Source organism: Acinonyx jubatus, chromosome A2 (genome assembly GCF_027475565.1).
Source record: "Acinonyx jubatus isolate Ajub_Pintada_27869175 chromosome A2, VMU_Ajub_asm_v1.0, whole genome shotgun sequence".
NCBI classification, from domain to species: domain Eukaryota; kingdom Metazoa; phylum Chordata; class Mammalia; order Carnivora; family Felidae; genus Acinonyx; species Acinonyx jubatus.
In genome coordinates, this window is record NC_069383.1 from 89972036 (window position 1) to 89991933 (window position 19898).

Sequence of the window (19898 nt, forward strand, 5' to 3'; positions counted from 1 at the left end):
CTTGTTAAAAAAAATTATAAGTTAAGATTTCTATGTTTACTAATTTCATCTATTACCGGTACAATCTCCAGAGCTAATAGTGCTGTTCTTCTTCCCCATATTACATGAGCTGAGTAACAATTTATTTGAATATACATGGCAGACATTCCATGCTTAATAAATCTTTAACAAAGTACTGTTATTTGCCAGTCATTTTGTTTTTATGAAGAAAATTGACAAACAATGACATTTTCATGATTTTGTAAATAATGCATTCTTTGCTGGGTAATCAGAATGCCAATAAATTCCCTTTGGATTTTTTAAACTTTTTAATGAGTTCACTTTTGCATTCAGGTGCCTTTTAATACCTCCTTTCTCTTCAGTTTGGTAACAAATGGCTGCACATTCTTGCTCCAGTTCAGCAATCGTTCTTTTTAAAGGCAGGGCAAGTCAAAGTAGAGTCCTGTGTGTCCTGCCCCAGCATGCAGGTGCATTTGCAGAAACCAACCCCCAGGGGTCAGAATTCACAAACTAGAAGTGGCCTCAGGCTTCATTATTAGCTCAAGAACCCTCAGCGCTTTTAATCTGGAGAGTAACCTCTTCTCTGTTGTGAGAGAATTGGGATTTTCCCCAAAGGATCTTTGGCTTCTCTTCACCTCCTGATAGAGGAGTCGGTCCAGATGACAAAGACAGAAGACATGTCAAAATCATCACGAGTAGGCTAATGAGCCTTTTGTGTATTGCACAAAAATGCTCCTGACTTGACAATTTTGGTAGCTACTTTAAGTCTTTCCTAATCCTTTAACAAGGAAGAATGTTCTTTGCTGATGTACCAACTTGGAGCAAATAGACCCTATGTTCACACTGACAGAATTCTTCCTCCTTGTTATGAGACCACTGTATGTATCTTCTTAGAAAAAAACATGTTTTTAATATATTTTTTAAAATTATAATTGATAAACACTTCAGAAAACCATCACAGGAGTACTCACAGGAGTACATTTGTATGTGACATCAGTTACAGAGCGCAGCAAAGGCAAACAGTTGAGAAGGGCTTAATGCTTTAAATGTTCATGGTATCAAAATTTCTCATTATCACTTACTACCTCTTGGTGGGTATTCCTGTTAGAAGGTGAGTTTCTTCTTTATTTAATTTTATTTACTTATTTTGAGAGAGAGAGAGAGAGAGAACATGCCAGCAAGCAGGGGAGGGGAAGAGAGAGAGGGAGAAAGGGAATCCCAAGCAGGTTCTGCGCTGTCAGACACAGGGCTGGATCCCACAAACCACGAGACCATGACCTGAGGGGAAATCAAGAGTTGGACGCTCAACCAACTGAGCCACCCAAGGACCCTCAGAGTTGCTTCTTTAGACTGGAGTAGGAAACCACTCCTTTGGGAGGAAACACAAGTCCCAGAGTGTCCCACATCCCAGGGGACTTCACTTTTGCTCACAGAAGGACAAAAAGTAGGCTGCCATGGGTGGATAACCACCAGGCCAAGGCACCAATGTGAACCCAGGTTTCCTTCCACTACCCTCTCTGGACATTATCAACACTGTAGACCCCTCTGATTGTCTATCCCCTTCCCCATTCTGCTTCTGAAATCCTATTTCCCACCATTCTCCTCCTTCTTACAGTTACCTATCATGCCTCAGTTGATGGTAAAACAAAACAAAAACAAAACAAAACAAAACAAAAACCACCTTTATTATTCTCAATCTAATCAAAGAGGTTCCCTGTCTTCTGTATCCTCTACCTTCCTTGCATGAAGGGAAACTCTGCTCTCCCAGAGACTATTTCTTGTCTGCAGTCATCTGGAATAGAGGCTGCTGTGTATTTTCAAGCTCTGCATATGTGCAGAATTCTCCTGTTTGCACTTCTGGGTCATGAATACTTCCCTCAGTCCCTCACTGTCATTCTCACCTCTGACCTCACTACACATTCGCCTCAAACTCAGGCATGTGTGGCATCACTTTCTTCCAGAGGACTTTCATCTCTGTGCAAAAGATCATCCATAAACCACCTTAGTTTCATAGTACCTTTACCTCTCAAGACATCACCTTAAGTTTAATTGCTCCCTAGAATTGCTCCACCTCTGAAATCTTAGACTCAAATACCCACCCCCTGACCTCATCCTGTTCTTCCAGAGCATCACAATACTGCCACACCATTCAAGCAAACTGGCACCTCTAGTCCTGAATCCCACCCACTCTCTCTATCCTGTCAAAACCCTCTTTTCTCCACCCCAGACCCCATGCTCAATCTCTTCACTCTTTTACCCCTTGACCTTCTACTACTATTTCTAATGCCTCACCGGTGTGGGCTGCTTACCTTCCTCCAGCTCTTCCTTCTTCTATTTTCAGGTTACCTACTCTTTTAACTGCTACTGATAAGCTGATGCTTCCCAAATATCTATCTCCAGCTGGATATTTTTCCTAAATTCAGGAGGAGGCACATAGCTGCCTGTCTCTCGGATGTTTCCATAAATACTTGCAAACTCAGTTTGTCAAAACTGAGCTAACCATCCCTCCCCAATGGTTGGGATGGAAAAAGTGATCCTCCTCTTATATCCCCATCTTCATGAATGATGCATCATGTACCTGGTCTCTCAAATCTAAAGTTTTCTTTTTTTTTTTATTTTTTTAATGTTTATTTTTGAAAGAGAGAGAGAGCAGGGAAGGGGCGGAGAGAGAGAGGGAGACACAGAATACAAAACAGGCTCCAGGCTCTGAGCTGTCAGCACAGAGCCCAATGCAGGGCTCCAACTCATGAACTGTGAGATCATGACCTGAGCTAAAGTTGGATGCTTAACCAACTGAAATACGCAGGTGCCCCCCTAGTCTCTCAAATCTAAAAACCAAGTCACTCTGGACTTCTCTCTCTTCCTTAGCCACATGCATCCTTTTAATCACAACATTCAATCAGTTGTACTTATTCCCGAGTGTCTGTGGAATCCTTCTATCCCAGATCATATGAACCCTATTCATTTCCTACTGGAGTCTGGCATCAGGATTCTTTACCACCTAAGGTGTACCATTAGCTGATGCAGCTCTATTCATCTTGTGTCTCCATGAACTTCTCACTAACCTCCCTGCCTTAACCCCTCCCATACTACCTTGACAATCCAAGCTACACACTGCAGTCAGTAAACTTTCTTTATAAAACAGAAATCTAATCAAGTCTCTCATTCTTAAAATCTTTCATTGGCTAATCCGAGCTTTCAGAATAAAATCCCTATATCCTAAGCATTCATGAATTGGATTCTCTTGGCCCCATCCCTACCATTCCTCTCCCTTCTTTCTACCTCACACCCTATTCTTAGGTCCTCCTGGGCTACATTCAGTTCCCTGCATGTGCCAAACTCTCTCATGTTCTGGTGCCTGTATCAGTAATGATGATGCTGGCAGAAATAGAACTCACCAGGGATGGTTCAAATGAAGGCTCCTGAATGAAAGAACCAACTTCAAAGGTATGGGAAGGGTTAAGTGAATCAAGAAAGGAAATTGGATTGCCCATAGACTAGCAATGGTGGGAAGCCATTATCACCCTGAAAAGACAAAGGGAAGAAACAGAGACATCAGAGCTCAGGGAGAGCTGAAGCCAGTGGGGAGAGGATTATCCCTTTGGAAGTATAGTTGTTGGGAGATGCAGTGATCCTCTGGTATGGTGTATAACACTTAGCACAGTACTGTTCACACACCATTGTGGCAGCTCTTTCCCCTGTCTGGCTTCTACATTTTCAGAGGACATAGACTTTCCTTGCCTCAGCATGTCCCAAACATACAGAGCACAGTATCTGGCATATACAGAGGGTTCAACAAATGTTTCCTGAATTAATGAGCAAATAAACTGATCCAACTAGTTTCACATTTTTCAAAGTGGAATCTGAAATCAGTGGGTTTACAGGCAATAGTAGAATGGAAGGAAAGTGAGAATTCAAGGCAGAGTCTGGGGAATATGTTTCTTAAGATAAGAAAAGCACCACTGTGTTAGGCTCCTTCTGTCTCCAGGATTAGGTCACCCTGGGGTGCACTTTTCTCTTAGGTCCCCAAAAAAGTGATACTAAATTAAAATGAAAATAACAATTTGCTGAGCCAGCTATTTAAAGGCAATAATGAGCAAGAACCCTCTGGGGTGCCTCGCTGGCTCAGTCAATGGAGATTTTTATTCTTGATCTCGGGGTTGTTAGTTCAAGCCTCACGTTGGGTGTAGAGATTATATAAAAATAAAATATTTTTTAAAACCTATAATGCAGAAAGTGAGATATGGCATCTTTCTTCTCTGATGCAAGAAATGAAGCGTGCATGGGTATCAATGAGATTCTCAAAAACAGTAAGACAACTGGAGCCAAGAGAGGGGAAATCAAGTTTAACAAAGAGTGAACAAACCTGTCTTTTCCATACAGGTGATGCATGGAAATGACAGTGGGTTGTCCCATAAGAAACAGAAATAAGTTGGCTCTCTGAGAGTAAATATAAACTAACACTCAATGGAAGAGACTGGAGATAAAGCTGCTACCTCTTAGGACTACAATATTTGACTGTAATGCAATTAGTTTATCTTAATAAATGTGTGACTTTGAAGCTTGGGAAAGGTGTGCCAGCAACCAATGTCTAGAGCACAGACAAGCAGGGCTGAGCTTGGGAACCTTGAGAAACTCCCAGTTCTCAGAACCTGAGGACCCAAGGACTTTGGACCAAAGTGAATTCGCTAAGATGTGACGGCTATTAGAAGTCAGGCTGATCTCTCCTAGACACATCTGCTATGGGCTGAATCGTGTGCTCCCCAAATTCATATGTTGAAGCTCTAAACCACTTATGTATCTGAAAATGGAATCTTTAGGGGGTAATTAAGGTTAAATGAGGTCATGGCAGGCCCTAATTCCAATAGAACTGTGGCCTTAAAAGAGGAAAAGAGAGAGAGAGAGAAAGAGTGCGATCTCATGTGAGACACCAGGACAGGACACAGAGAGAAGGCAGCTGTCTTCAAGACAGGAAGACAGCTTTGCCAGGAACCAAATCAGCTGGCAAATCTTGATCTTGGACTTCCCAGTCTCTAGAACCATGAGAAATAGATTTCTCTTACTTAAACCACCCAAGCTGTGATATTTTGTTGTGGAAGCTGGAGCAAAAAGAGACAGCATCTGGTATCAACTTGAGCTCTATATATTGAGGTTTTTTTACTCTCAAAGAGCTTTCTCATGCAAAATTCGGAGTTTAAGGCCAAAACTTAAAGTCAGGGGACCCTTGATGGACCACCATCTGTGATCCTCTATTTTGTCCTCTGTAAAATGGGATTGACAATCCCTGCGCTGCCAGCCTCACATCACTACTGCGATAATCAGGGACATCAGAGCACTCTGCAAACCCAGACGTGCCTCCGGACACTCCAGGATCCCACGATCGACCCTGCCCACCTCCCTGCCCAGAAGGGAGCCACACATTATGAGTATTCGCTCCTGGTTTTCTTGTTTAACCAGAACAAAAGGTTGTTATAATTCCTGCTTGGAATAATTAAATGGGGAAGCATTGAGAAGCAGCAGGAAAATTTCAGGCAACTTATGCAGGGAAAGTCTCAGGTCAACCCAGGAGGGAACCTTGGAAAAACTGAGACAGGGAAAGGAAGAGTAAAACAAATGTGCAGCTTAAAGAAGAAAAAGAGCCAAAAAGCTAAGAGAACTCTGGCTTCTTATCCCAAGGCAACCGTCTGTCCCATGAGCAAATGTCTGTTCCAAGGGGAAGAGGGAGACTTTTTCAGAGGATGGCATCTTCTCTGACTGGGGGAGCGGGGGGAGGGGAGGGAACCTGCATTTTGAGGTGTAAGTAGGACAAATCACTTGTACTGAGTGTCAGTAAAAGCGAAAGCAACCATGAGAGGAGGAAGGCTCACAGCCTGAATTTGAGCTAAAGTAAATTCTGTCAAACATGATTAAATGCACACAACACTCAGAGCAAAAGCAGAGGTTCCCACGTGGGCCAAAACTCCAGTCTCTCACCAGAGGAGCCAAGACACAAGAGTGCTCCCATCACGCACCTGCCCAGGGGCCCTGGATGAAGCAAAGCCGGATGGAGGGTCTGGTGACACGGCAGACTGGGTAACGCCAGAGAAGGTGAAACCAGTGGGGGCATAGGTCAGGGCACTGGAGGCCCATTGGAGGCCAGGGACTGGGGAGGAACATGAGCAAACAGGAAAGTAAAAGTCATCACACATGTGTTCCACACCCCCCACCCCCACCAGTTCCACTGCTTACAAGTCAGGCTCTCCAATAATGCACTTCACCTTTGGGGACCCCAGTTTGCTCCTCTATAAGATGGGGTCGATACAGCCAGCCCGGCTTGCCTTCCGGGGTTGTTGGAAGAATCAAAAGAGTTGTAAGAGAAAATATTTCATAAACAGAAGCAAAGCATCCACCTAAGCAGGGTTCAGTACAGGTACATCCCCAGAGCCCCTGTCCCCTCCAACAGAAGCACGCTTCCACATTAGGTCAGAGCCCCCCCTGGGATCTCAGCACTGTGCTTGATGGAGCACATGGCTTTCTTCCCAGAGAGCTTGAGCTGAGGCACAGCGTGGCACGTGGCAGCCTGTGGTGCACTTTTCTCTCCATCTTCTCTTTTCTCGGAGCCCTGCCCAGCAAGAGCAAAATATAAAACCTCTAGAGTCCTGCTCTCCCCACCCACTTCCTCCTGCTCAACTCTCTCATCTTCCTGCCTCCCCATCAACGGCGGCTCTCATGGAAAGTGGGCCTGCCAGAGGGTGTGCCGCACACCCCGCTGCCTCTACCTTTGAGTGCAACAATATGTTGCTCCTGTCTCCTGCCAGTGTGGGGAACGTGCCTGCCTCAGCCAGGATGGGGCAGGGAGAGCACTGGGGATCGTCTTATCATAGTCCAGTGAGGCACCCCAAGCCCACAGGGAACTTTCAGGGGCCCTCTCTGAGCTCCCTTAGGGGCATGTAGGCAGCTGGGTTGTTACACAGGGTTGCAGAGGAGGCTGTAGTGCCGCCTGGCATCTCCTCTGCACCCACCTACATTGTGGCCCCTTGGCACCCCACCCTGGGAAGGCTCTCCCCAGTCCCTGATCCCTATGGGTCCCAATGCCCTGACCTGTGCCTCTCTCAGCCTCACCTTCTCGTGGCCTCTTGCTCTCCCACCTTGAAAACCCAAATATGGGATGCCTGGGTGGTTCAGTCGGTTAAGTATCCGACTTTGGCTCAGGTCATGATCTCACAGTTTGTGAGTTCAAGCCCCGTGTGGGGCTCTGTGCTAACAGCTCAGAGCCTGGAGCCTGCTTTGGATTCTCTGTCTCCCTCCCTCTGTCTCTGCTCTTCCCCTGCTCATGCTCTCTCTCTCTCTCTCTCTGTCTCAAAATAAACATTAAAAAAAAAAAACTAAAAAAAATAAAGGAAACCCAAATAGGAGCCCAGGCCTTAGATGAATTCAGTCACATAGGGCTCACTTGGTTTTCTTTCTCTCCCCCCCCCCCCCCACCTTTCTTGGGAATAAAAACTTCCCTCTGTGTTCACCATCCAGTTTGGCAGCACTGTGTTCATAAGAGTTGACTCACCAACAAGTTTGCTCCTGATGTCCTGGTCTTAAGCCCCGTCCCCAGGGCAGGAAATGAGTTCCCATCTACTGGTGAGACGGTTGTGTGCTGGAGAGGAAAAGGGGGCCTGAAGCCCACTCCATAGTAATAGAATGAATGTCCTATTTGAGCTTCACAATCAACAATGCCCTTTCATGCCTACATTATTTTATTGGAACCTGACAACAACCGTATTAGGGGGGCTGTTCAGACTGGAATTATGGAACTCACAAAGGTCAGATAACTTGCCCATCAAACATCCAAGCTGGTTAGAGATGGTCCTGGAGCCTAAGCCCACTTCCTCTGACTACGCCGCTCAGCAGAGTGCCTCTCTGTGGTGTCTGCTGCCTTCCGACCTCCCTCCTACACAAGTACTAGAACACAGGTTACTGCGGGGGTGCAGGCCCTGCTTGCTCCAGGAGTGGCTGCCTGCCCGCAGCCACAAAGCCAAGTGGGCAGGAGGAAAGACAAGAGAGCAAGAATGAAGCCTCAGGATGAATGCCCGTGGGGGCAGAGATCTCTCTACTTTAAGAGTTGGCTGTCCCCCAAATGCACCACAGACTGCATCTTGCTGGCTGTCACAGAGCAGCCTACAGGAAATTTCCTCCCAGGTGAGTGAGAGGAGACTCCAGCTAAGCGCTCGACTTTGTGCACATTGGCACCACCTGGAGAGCTTATTAGAAATACTGATTGCCCGGATGCCCCTAGAGCAATTGAATCAGATATGGCTGAGACAGGGGCCTCAGGATCCGTGTACTTTTACATGTCCCCGCGTGGTTCTGCTGCTCAGGATGATTTAGAACTGTTGGTGTAAGTTCTCAAATGAGCAAGACACAGACCTGGGATGATAAGAAAGGTGCATCACGGAATGGGGGTACGCCAAAATTGAACCAGTATCCTGTCATTGCTCTTCCTTTCTCTCCTCAAAACATTTATCCCCTTTTTAAAAAAATGTCTGGATCCTGCTTGGATGTCTCTAAACGTCATGAGAGAGTGCTGGTCTGTTCAAGGCTCTAACTTTCTGCAAACCCACTGCCCTGCCTGGAGTCCCAGTGCCCAAGAAGCACAACACCCGTCACTGTAGAGCCTACAGGTTGCCCAAAGCTACTTGCAACGCATTCCTCCTATTCCAAAGGGCCCCTCGATGATGGAGAGGAGTGGCAAGAAGTGGTGGCTGGCCAGGCCAGAGAACCATGGCGACATGAGGCACTGTCTGTACTGAGGCTCCAGCTATAGCTCAGCACTTGGTTCAGCTCTGAGCCAAGCTTCTCTCAGACCCATACTGCTCACTGTCTCCCTGAGGCTAAAGCAAGTAGCCCCTGTATCCAACACTATAGTCGGAAACACCCCCAGAACCTGGGATCCAGCTTAATCATGACTCTTACCACCCCAGGGAGCCCCATGCCCAGACCATATCCAGGAGCCAGGACTAGTAATGGTCTTCCTGTATGGATGGGGAGTAAGGTATTTAATGCAGGAATATGCACAGTTTTCTCATAGCATATATGATACAAAGGGAGAGGATAAATGCTCTTATACCTGTTTCAATAATCTTCACAACATCCTGTGAGATAATAATTATTATCTGTTTTACAGCTCAGGTAGCCCAAGAAGGACACATACCCAGGACCTAGGAGGCAATAAATGCAAAAGCAATTTTTAAAGTTTATTTATTTATTTTGAGAGAGAGAGAGAGAAACTGGGAGAGGGAGGGAGAGAGAGAATCCCACACAGGCTCCATGCTATCCGCGCAGAGCCCGATGTGGGGCTCGATCTCACAAACCATGAGATCATGACCTGGGCTAAAATCAAGAGCTGGGTGATTAGCCAACTGAGCCAGTCAGGAGCCCCTAAATGCAAAAGTATCTGTATCATGGCCTCAAGCTTGGGGGATGAGGTTGTTGACTGCTCATCAATGGCAAATCCTTACAGAGAAGTAGGTGCTACAGAAATTCCCTGAGGCCTGGTGCTAATTAAGTCCAAGGGGGACCACTATTCAGCTGTGAAAAGAATAAAGTACTGATCAGTGCTAGAACACGGATGACCTTTGAGAACATTATGTTAAGTGAAGAAAGCCAGTCACGAAAGGTCACATATTGTATGATTCCATTTATACAAGATGTCTGGGATAGGCAAATCCATAGAGACAGAATGTATGCTTCTGGTTGCTGGGGCTGAGGCCAGGGGTGAATGCTGAGTAAGTGTGAATGGGTATGGGTCTCTTTCTGGGTGAGAAAAACGTTCCGGAATTAGATAGTGGTGATGATTGAACAGCTTTGGGAATATACGAAAAGCCACTGAATTGTACACTTTTTACAGTATGTGAATTGTATCTCAAAAAAAAAAAAAATCCAAGGGTGAATATCTTCAAAATCTGGAAGCTTCCCAGGATTCTCTGAAGCTCCTAGAATAAGTTTCACAAGGTGCCTTAACTAGTAAGGGGAGAAGGCAAAATGTAAGCCAAAACCTGTCTGGTTCTGCATAGCCTGGTTCTCATCAGTCCAAGGTCAGGTTCAGTCAGCCCCTTAACTCATCAGCATTGTTTGTTAGTGCAGGCTGCCAGCTCCTTCCCTCCTGACATCTCCCTCAGGTCCCCTGCCCTGAGGAATCGGGGCTGGGATCTGCACAAGATGGGACCAGAAGTGCGTACAGGCAACGTGGACCCACAAAGCCCTGTGGGTGGTTGTGAGCCGGGCTGGTGCCACCCTGGAGGGCTTAGGGAAACCTAGAGGCCCAGGGAGAGAGGCAGACAAGGCTTCTGCATGACCCCAGTACCCCGCACAGTGTCCCACCCACACTTCCTGAGCCTCAGCTCATAAACGCTATGAGACACCAGGTCTGGCGTCTGCAGTGGCACCTGCAGCTGAACACCAGAACAATCTGCCTTAGGAACGGCAGCTCCACTCTCCCCTCAGAAACCATCCAGCCTTACCTCCCTGATTAGCTCAGTCACCTCCAGAGACCCCGGTGCCCAGACACCCATCATTACCCAGAGGCTCATGTTCCTACATTTGGGCCTTCATACTGCCTGTTCAGTCTGTGTGGGCCCCTCTTCCCCAGTCATCCTTGAATCTGATCTCTGAATGAAGCCTATGGTGATCACTCTATTTTAAATCACACACACACACACACATACACACACACACACACACACACACACACACACACACACACAGAGGCATGTGCTCCTTGACCTCCGTACTTCTCACTCCCAGCTCATCCTTCTCTACCTACCTTGGACATCATTTACTTGGGTATGACTTTTGTCAATTATTTTCCATTTCTCCCAGCTAGAACATAAGCTCCACCAAGTGGAAATCTTTGTTTCATGGGCTGATGTAGCCCAACTGCCCAGAACAGTGCCTGACATGTTGTAATGCTCCATAGCACATGCGGAGTGACAGAATTAGTAAATCTGCATTTTGTTCTGTATGTCCCTGATCTACCAGGCACCCAGAGAACCACCACATGCACCTAATTCCCTGAGCACCCTGGGACGCCGGCTCTGAGCTCAGCACCGGTGCCATAATGTCAGACTTTTCCAAAGTCTTTTTTACCTCTTCCTCTCAACCCAAGCCTGGCTCTCTACAGAGAACATCAGCATCACCTAAGAACATCGCCTCCCCTGCTGTCCTCTTACAAAGACGTGATTTTTTTCTCAGCTTAAATGCACCACCCCAGCATCTCCTTCCCTTTCTAAAGGAGCACGCTGACTCTGTTCCACTGTTTTCCTGCAGCTCCTTCTTTCCTTTCTTTGAAGTGCTTGTTATAAAACAATGAAATTATTGTTTTGTCCTTTGCCTGTTTGTGGACTTTCTCCCTCTCGAATATGAGCTCCACCAGGACTGGAGCACGTGTGTCTTCTTCACTGCCTTGTCACTAGCACTTAGCACACACGATAGCAAAGTAGTGAACGTCTGAGGAAGGGAGAGAGAGATGAAGAAGTAAGGGGACAGCAGACATCAATATTTCTCGATATTCAAAGGGCAAGGTACAAGATCTGCTAAAGAGGCTCTGATAATGGAACCTTGGTGTGGAGAAAAGGGGGGTCCTGGTCAGCAGGAAACAGGAATGGCTAGAGCCAAATCCAAGCCTGTAGGCATGCTCTCTCTCACTTGCTTGATTAAGGGAGTCACAGTGGCTAACCCCAGGATCCACCCTGTGAACACAAGGTGGCAGCCAGAGAGCCAACTCTTCCAATCCGAACGGTGATCACGTGGTTTCCCTGATCTTCCAAATAAACCCAAGCAAGTCCATGGAGTGATTTTAGATGCAGCAGCCTTTCTCCACGTTTAGAATCGCGAATTTGTACTGGGCCCTTGCTAAGCACCAGCCCTCCACTAAAGGCTTAACATGCGTTCCTAGTCTCAGGCTCACCATAACACTGTGAGGTAGCTCTCAGTGGTCCCATTTTACAGACAGGGAGCCTGGCGCATATGTAGGAAGTGTGCCTTAGTGCCCAGGCAGCCTGGTTCTGAAGCTTCCAGGCTTAACCACTACTTTTTACGGATTCCCTCCACTGCCACTTTCTTAGTAAAACTATTCCCTGTAGTTCAATGGACAAGGATAATACCCCAGCATCTCTGTGCTCAGACCTAAACTGTGACTTTATAAACATAAAGCTGGCCCTTGCACTTGTTGGTGCAAGGGAGGTTCTAACTCAGAACAGTTAAAGTAGAGATATAAAAAAAAATTTTTTTTAACGTTTATTTATTTGCCAGAGAGAGAGAGAGAGAGAGAGAGACAGAAAGAAAGAGAGAACATGAGCAAGGGAGGGGCAGAGAAAGAAGGAAACACAGAATCCAAAGCAGGCTCCAGGCTCTGAGCTGTCAGCCCAGAGCCCGACCTGGGGCTCAAGCTCATGAACTGTGAAATCATGACCTAAGCCGAAGTCAGACACTCAACTGACTGAGCCACCCAGGCACCCCAGTAGAGATTTTTAAAAACGAAAACAAAGGTATTGTCAACAATTGCCTCTACATTATTTCATTTTTAATTTTCATCATTGGAAACCTGTCCTTTTGCTCCCATTTTGAGAAGAAGGGAAAAGCCACAAAGTGTCAGCAACACAGCGGTCACCAGCTCCTCTTGTGTTCTGGGCCTTTCCTCGGCCACCTGCTGAAGGTGATGAGGATGAGGCATCAGGAAGGAGTTTTTACATTGCCCATATCTCCCAGTGCATCACTCACTTCTCCTTTCCAAAAATAGGACTTTTATTCGGATCTACTTTGTTCTCCTTCAAAGAGAAACTGCATTTGAATAAAAGCATAAGTACCACCTGCGGTGCTTTGGCACATGCACACTGAAGTTATTTCTGAACCAGAGGACTGTGGGTTGGGGCAGGGGGAACAGCCTCCTGCAAAGTTTTACCTAGGATGTTCTGAATTTCCACCTGAGCCACTGTGTGTGACTCCTGTCTACCTTCAATGCAGGCCCTGCGGGAAGGTTTCTGGGATGTGCCAAACTCTTTTCCACGGCTGTTGGAGGCAGGTGCTTATGGGGATTCTGCATCCATTTAACAAACAGAATATGGTTAAAAGAAGCATCTAGAGCAACCCAGAAATGGGGGAAAAAAGGAGCAGGGAGAGACTAACTTAGCACATCTAAGACTTAAGAGCCTGGACAAACTGGTTGATGGAAGAGGTTGCTACAAAACTTCTCCAAGGTATGGGAGCCTCGCATCAGCAAGAACAGGAAATTAAAGGGACATCTTCCCCCTTCCTAAAGCTGAAGCTCTCACTGACCCTTAGGACAAAGGCAGAAGGTGATTAGAACCTGATCTCTTTGCCTTGAACTTGGAAGTCACAGCATCCCCTGCCTGCTCTCTGAAACCTGCCAGGGGCTGCAGGAGAGGGAGTGGTTCCTTGTCTTCTCTCTAGATGACACAGCAGGAGCTGGATGCCACTCTGAGCGAGCCCAGCAACAGAATTATAATGAACCAAGAACCCCAAAGCAAGCAGTCTAAAGCCCAGGCCTATCCTAAAACCACTCTGCCACCTGACAAAAGTCATAGGGCCTGGATATATTCAAAGTAGATTCCTTGCGGAGGAAATCCTCTGACACGCAACCCTTCTCTTTAAAATCTTGATCTTCCATGAAGGAGTGAGCGTCCTCAAATATCCAAAACAAGGCTTCTCAGTGTGGTCTCGGGACCATCTGTATCTGAATCAGCTGGGGTACCTATTAAAAATTCAGAGTCTTGGGCCCAATCTCAGACCCAAAAACTCAGATTCCCTGAGGATGGGATTTAAGCATTTTGCAGATTTTAGGGAGTCTGAGGCATACTGGGGTTTGGGTATCACTAGATTAGAGAATTCAAGACTCAAACTCTTTCTCAGAAAAATTTGGCCCACGTGAGATCCCATTTTTAGACCGGTATTTTTTTCCAGCTCCCTCCGTTGTGCTAACAGCAAGGCACTTAGGAAGTTGCAGATTCATGACAAACAAAAGATCTGTACAGAGAACGCAGAATCGTGGCTTCCAGTTCACTTCAATGCCTCTGCCTTACTAATATCGCCATTCGGAGCTTATTGGTAGTTTGCTCTGAACAAAAGGAGCAGAGAGATAGGGTATGCAGGTGAATTTGAGTTGTGCTTGCAATTGCCATGGAAACAGCAGCCATTATCACTAGATAGGATCCCCTCCCAGGCAATCCTGCCAGTCCATTTGAAACGCCCCTACTTCTGCTTGCTTCATATTGGAAATCCTGCCTTCTTGGGACATCGTTCTAAGGGTTTATAAATGTGTATCCAAAACAGAAGCAAGTAGGCAATTGTGCTTTCCTACCACTCCGTTTTCTCCTTAACAGTCTTCCAAAAGCATCTCTGCATAATCCAAACAGGATGGAAATTCTTCTCCTTTCTTGGCACAAATCTCATCTTGCCTCTTGCTTGGAGGGGAACAGGAGGGGCTGAGTTTGGGGCTGCAATAATCCATTTGCCTTCCTCCCTTCCCTTCCTGGTTAATGGGCCTAATAACAAATGCATCAACACCAGGATTTTAATTAAGTTGAAATTTTAAGATCTTGTTTATTTTGTACTGAATGGAGGAGAACTTTTAAAAGGACGAATGTGAGGGAAACAATGCCACGTTTTTGTGCTAGAAGCTTAAAGGTTAATGTTGAACAGACCACGCACAGTAAGCACTGTATCTTACATTATGAATCAAGCATTTTATCTTTGCCTAAAAATGGTAAAATAACAGCAGCTAGAAGCATATGTGCTTATCACATAGGAAACAAGGCTCAGTGGCTGTGTCCTTTAGCAAGGGGAACTTTCCACATTCCAGAGGCAGGCAGGCCTTCCCCTTTCCAGGCGCAGAAACCTAGTGCTCCCGGAGTATGTTAATCTCCTCAGGGACAGACTCACATCCACTAAATCCCCCAAAACTGAGGGCCGGCTTGTTCATTGGCAACGAGAAGTACCTCTCACAGGAACAGGAGCACATATATTACATAACCGGGCCTTTCTTCCCCAGTTGCCAAACTACAGGGGAAGCCAAATATTATAATGGTCAAAATACCATTTGTTCATTTATAATCAGAAAAACAAATTTTTTTAAACCATTATATGGAACGAATACTAAAAGCCCTTGTAGCAGATCCATTTCCAAAGGCAGAACTATAGAGGAAGTCAGATAATAATCAGAGATTGCCTGAAGAGCAGGAAGTCAGAACAAAAAAGAGAGTTGTTCAGATAAATCCAATGCTTAATGGCATCAGGCTAGATAGCCTGATGCTTCCACCTACATGACAGGATGGGTCCAGCCATGGAAGGGATTAGCCTCTTTCCCCTAGACAATGCTTTGAAGAACACTGCCAGCTGTCCGCGGTGACTCAATTTTCTAAGCTAATAACCATGCTCCTGATTTCCACATGACTTCTTTAGCTCTGATTAACATCAGTCAGGTTGCTGTCTTGCAGGCTGGGGGGGCAATTGTCTTTTAAATGTATATTCAATGTTCCGTATTCTGTGCCATGTTGTACTGCTGTCATTGTTTAACTCCGTGCCAGCTACCTTATTTCAATTTCTTGAGGGCAACCTCTCTGAAGCTCCCGATAGGTGGGCAACGTTTCTGGCTACAACGTTGTATTTCTTCTGATTTGCAAGTGACTCCAACTTGCATTTAGAAGACAGTAATAAGTTGACAATCCATCTCTTCCTTAGCATGGATTTGGTTCAGACTGTGAGCTGAGCTGAGCCACCTCCAAATGCTATTGCAGGGGCATCAGTAGTTGCTTTAGAGATGCTCTCTTCCTTATTATACCTGTTTGGCTTCTCCCCACCCCTCCCCCATCACCATTAGTCCAGCACCAGCTACTCATTAGGTGAATGCCTGTGTCTTAAACCGAAAGGGCAGAGTGGGGGTGCAGGGGTGGGGGGGGGCGGGTGGGACGGGTGGGTAGGATAAAGCAGAGGGAGTGCAGACGGGGACATAGGTCCCCTGGGGCCCATCTGAAGGCACAGTAAAGAATCTTTTAAATTCAATTTGTTCTATTAATTTTTGTGTAATTTGTTGGACTGAACATCAATTGCATGAATGTAAGTAATTTTGCATAGAATTTATTCATGTTCAGGTAAATTCTACTAAGCAAAAAGAAAGGGGGAAGAAGCAATTTATATAACCCCTCGGGGCCATTTGCTCTTTTTAGCTACTGGAGGAAAGGGGCCAGGGACTCAAGTTCTTCTAAAGCATTAGCCTGGAATGAAGCTACCACTCCAAAATGAAGGATTAGGTCAGTCAAATGGAATGTAAAAAACAAACAAACAAACAAATAACAACGCTCAGTTCATGGATTCCAAAGAGATGTGTTGGGCGGGGCATTAAGGAATGGGAACCCATTTGAGGGGTCCAGGCTCTACCTTCCCCTGCCCTTTGACCCTTTACTTTAAGCACGTGGGTCTCACATTGTACAGCAGAGACCACTGACCTTGGCTGCAAGGAGGACACCATTAGGGTTTCCGTATGGAAAGTGTGCACACAGTGTTCATCATTCACTTTATAGAGATGGCGGACTCCTGGAGTGGCCTTTGCCTTCTCTCTGGGGTACCCGTCGGTGCCTGCAGCAATAAAAAAGGCATGCAGAATTCCAGCCTAGGCTGCTGCCACCCCCATAAAATTGGGGATCCAACCTGAATGAGGAGAAAAAAGTCTCAACATTTTGTCAAAGAGGAGTCTTAAGATTCTACTGAAAAGGTTGGGGATTGTTGGACATGATCAACTCTGTATTGTGAGTGGGTGATGAGCAAGGACGTGACCCCAGGGACCTCTACAGAGTAGGCAGGACAGCTTATCCAGCTCCAGAGTAAACTAGAGAAAGAGAAGATGTGATATGCCTCAGGATCCACCAAAGTTAAAGCCTCAGAATTAAGTAGAGGCAGCCCAGATAAGCAAAAGGGTAATTTACCAATTGTAGACACAAAACATAAAGATCCTAGAATCTTCAACTTTGCCATCCAGAAACACAGTGATGCCGGATTGGATTCAGAATTCCTGCAACGGATGTTAAAAAGAACTGAATTAAATAGATATTTTCTGAACCATTACTAAACTTCTATGGAGGGAGGAAGGAGAAAGTGAGTTCAAGTGCAGAGACTAGGAAATTTTTATCATTTGGATGTACCAGAGTTTTATTTCTTTTTAAAGCATACTGTTGGAACTACCCAAGATATATATAAATGAACACACACAGCAGAAGAAAGATACACTAGCTACTCAGTCTTTCCTTCTTACATATGAAAAGACAGTTTAGGATTGCCAGGCATAGGAAGAAAACCAGCAACAAGAAAGAGAGACCAAGATAACTAACTGGAAAAACAGAATTTAGGAAAGAAAGCAATGAAAATCCTCGGAGCAATTAGCTATTCATAAGCCAAGATTAAGGTACTATACACAAGGAGAAATCAGAAAACAGAAAGAATAATTAGAAATTATTAGCTGATGGGGTGCCTGGGTGGCTCAGTCGGTTAGGCGTCCAACTTCAGCTCAGGTCATGATCTCGCTGTTCCTGAGTTTGAGTGCCACGTTGGGCTCTGTGCTGACAGCTCAGAGCCTGGAGCCTGCTTCGGATTCTGTGTCTCCCTCTCTCTCTGTCCCTCCCCCACTTACACTCTGTCTCTCTCTCTTTCTCAAAAATAAATACTAAAAAATTTTTTAAAGAAATTATTAGTTGCTGATATAAAAAATGCAATGGAAGAATGGAAAATTTCAGACAATCTCTCTTTAGACCATAGAACAACAACAACAACAACACAGAGATACAGAAAAAGTGAAGGTTAAGAGACAATTTTGTTTCATGTATTTTCCCACAATTAAAAACAAAAACAAAAACAAAAAAAAGATGAGACAAGACTAATTCAGCAAGCCAGCATGCAAACAAATCACATTCCAAGAGAAAACAGAGACTATGCAGAAGAGGAAACTTGCAAAAAAAATAACGAAAATTTTTTAAAGCCAAGAGGTCACAAGTCTACAAGTTGAAAGGAGCTATTAAATGCTCAGTTCAAGAATTTAAAAATATCTGTTCCTACACACATTACTATGAAATTTTAGAACACCAAACATAAAGAGAACATCTTAAAACCTTCCAGAAAGGAAAACCAAATCAGCCACAAAGGAACAAGCCAGACTAGCTTCTGATTTCTCATTAGTAACAGCGGGTGCTGGAGAGCAATGGCACTATGCTTTCAAAGGTTGAAGGGAAAATAATTTTTGACCTGTTGTGGTAAGATGATATCTTGAGGTATTAATCTGTATGTTTCCTGTGTGTTTCCTTCCTTCTTTACTTACTTGAACCCCTGGGGCCTTTTTTTCTTCCACTCAGTCCTACTCAGATAGCCATGAGTCACCCACTTTGGAATAGGCAACAAAGAGTATAAAATTAAAAGGAAAAAGCCTTTAGACAAAGGATCGGACAGAAAGATGTATCAGCATGCTTGCAGAGCTAGGTTTTCTACCTCCAAGATGAGGTAGAGTATTAACTGGAGAAGGAAGAAAAAGGCAGAGGGACCACCTTAGAAAGGAACGAAGATAACTCCAAATTTAGGAGGGGAATGGGGAAGGTGGGGAAAGCTTCTCATCACAGGTATCAGTTGGTTGCCTGGAAACTGATCTGGTGCTGAGCTGTCCACACCAGTTGCCGGCTCTGGTGAGGAGCTCCGTGCTTCCGGTCTAATGGCTGGTCATCATCCCCTGAGTGCCCAGTTTGATGGGACAATCATTAGTATGAGTGGACTATGCACTGTCTGACAGTGTATACCTAAGTCGTTTTGTGGGGATTTGGTGGCATGAATAGAAAGCACTTTCCTCTGACCAAGACTGTGCAAAACTAATTGAAAATTGCCCTCTTCCAGTTATACTTGAACACTATACCCAACCAAACTATCAAATGCACTGACAGAACTGAGATATTTTGAGACATTTCTCTCAGTTTAACACCATTTTTAGGAAATTTCTTGATCTATTTTAGCACAACAGGGAGGGAACCAAGAAAGAAGAAAATATGGTATTCAGGAAACAGTAGATGCCATAGAAAACAGCAATGAAGGAAAGTTCCAGAATTCCAGAATGATAACTGCAGTGCAGGGCTAGAAAATAAGCCATTCTTTTTTATTTTTTTTTAATGTTTATTTAGTTGTGTGTGGGGTGTGTGTGTGTGTGTGTGTGTGTGTGTGTGAGAGAGAGAGAGAGAGAGAGAGAGAGAGAGAGAGAACAAGTGGGGGAGGGGCAGAGAGAGAGGGAGACACAGAATCAGAAGCAGGCTCCAGGCTCTGAGCTGTCGGCACAGAGCCTGACATGGGACTCAACCTCACAAACTGTGAGATCATCACCTGGGCCGAAGTCGGACACTCAACCAACTGAGCCACCCAGGTACCCCAAAGTAAGCCATTCTTAAAGGAGCAGAAAGATGGAGCTCTCTGGAACAGAGGCAGATCTTTGAGAGGATGGTCTCTGTTAAAAAGGTATTCTTGATGAAAAAGATGGTGGATGGACTAGTGGTTTATATCCCCCCGAAAATTCATATGTTGAAATCCGATCCCCCAATGTGATGGTATTAGGAGTTGGAACCTTTGGGAGGTAATCAGGGTTAGATAAGGTCATGAGGATGAAGCCCTCATGGATAGGGTTGGTGCCCTTATGAGAGTCATGAGAGCTTGCTTCCTCTCTCTCTGTCCTCACCATGTGAGGACACAAGAAGTTGCATTCTGCAACCCAGGAGAGGGTCTTCACCAGAATCCATCCATACTGGCACCTTGATCCTGGATTTCTAGCCTCCAGCCCTGTGGGAACTAAATTTGTATTGTTTGAACACCTAGTGTATAGTGTGCTGTTACAGCAGCCT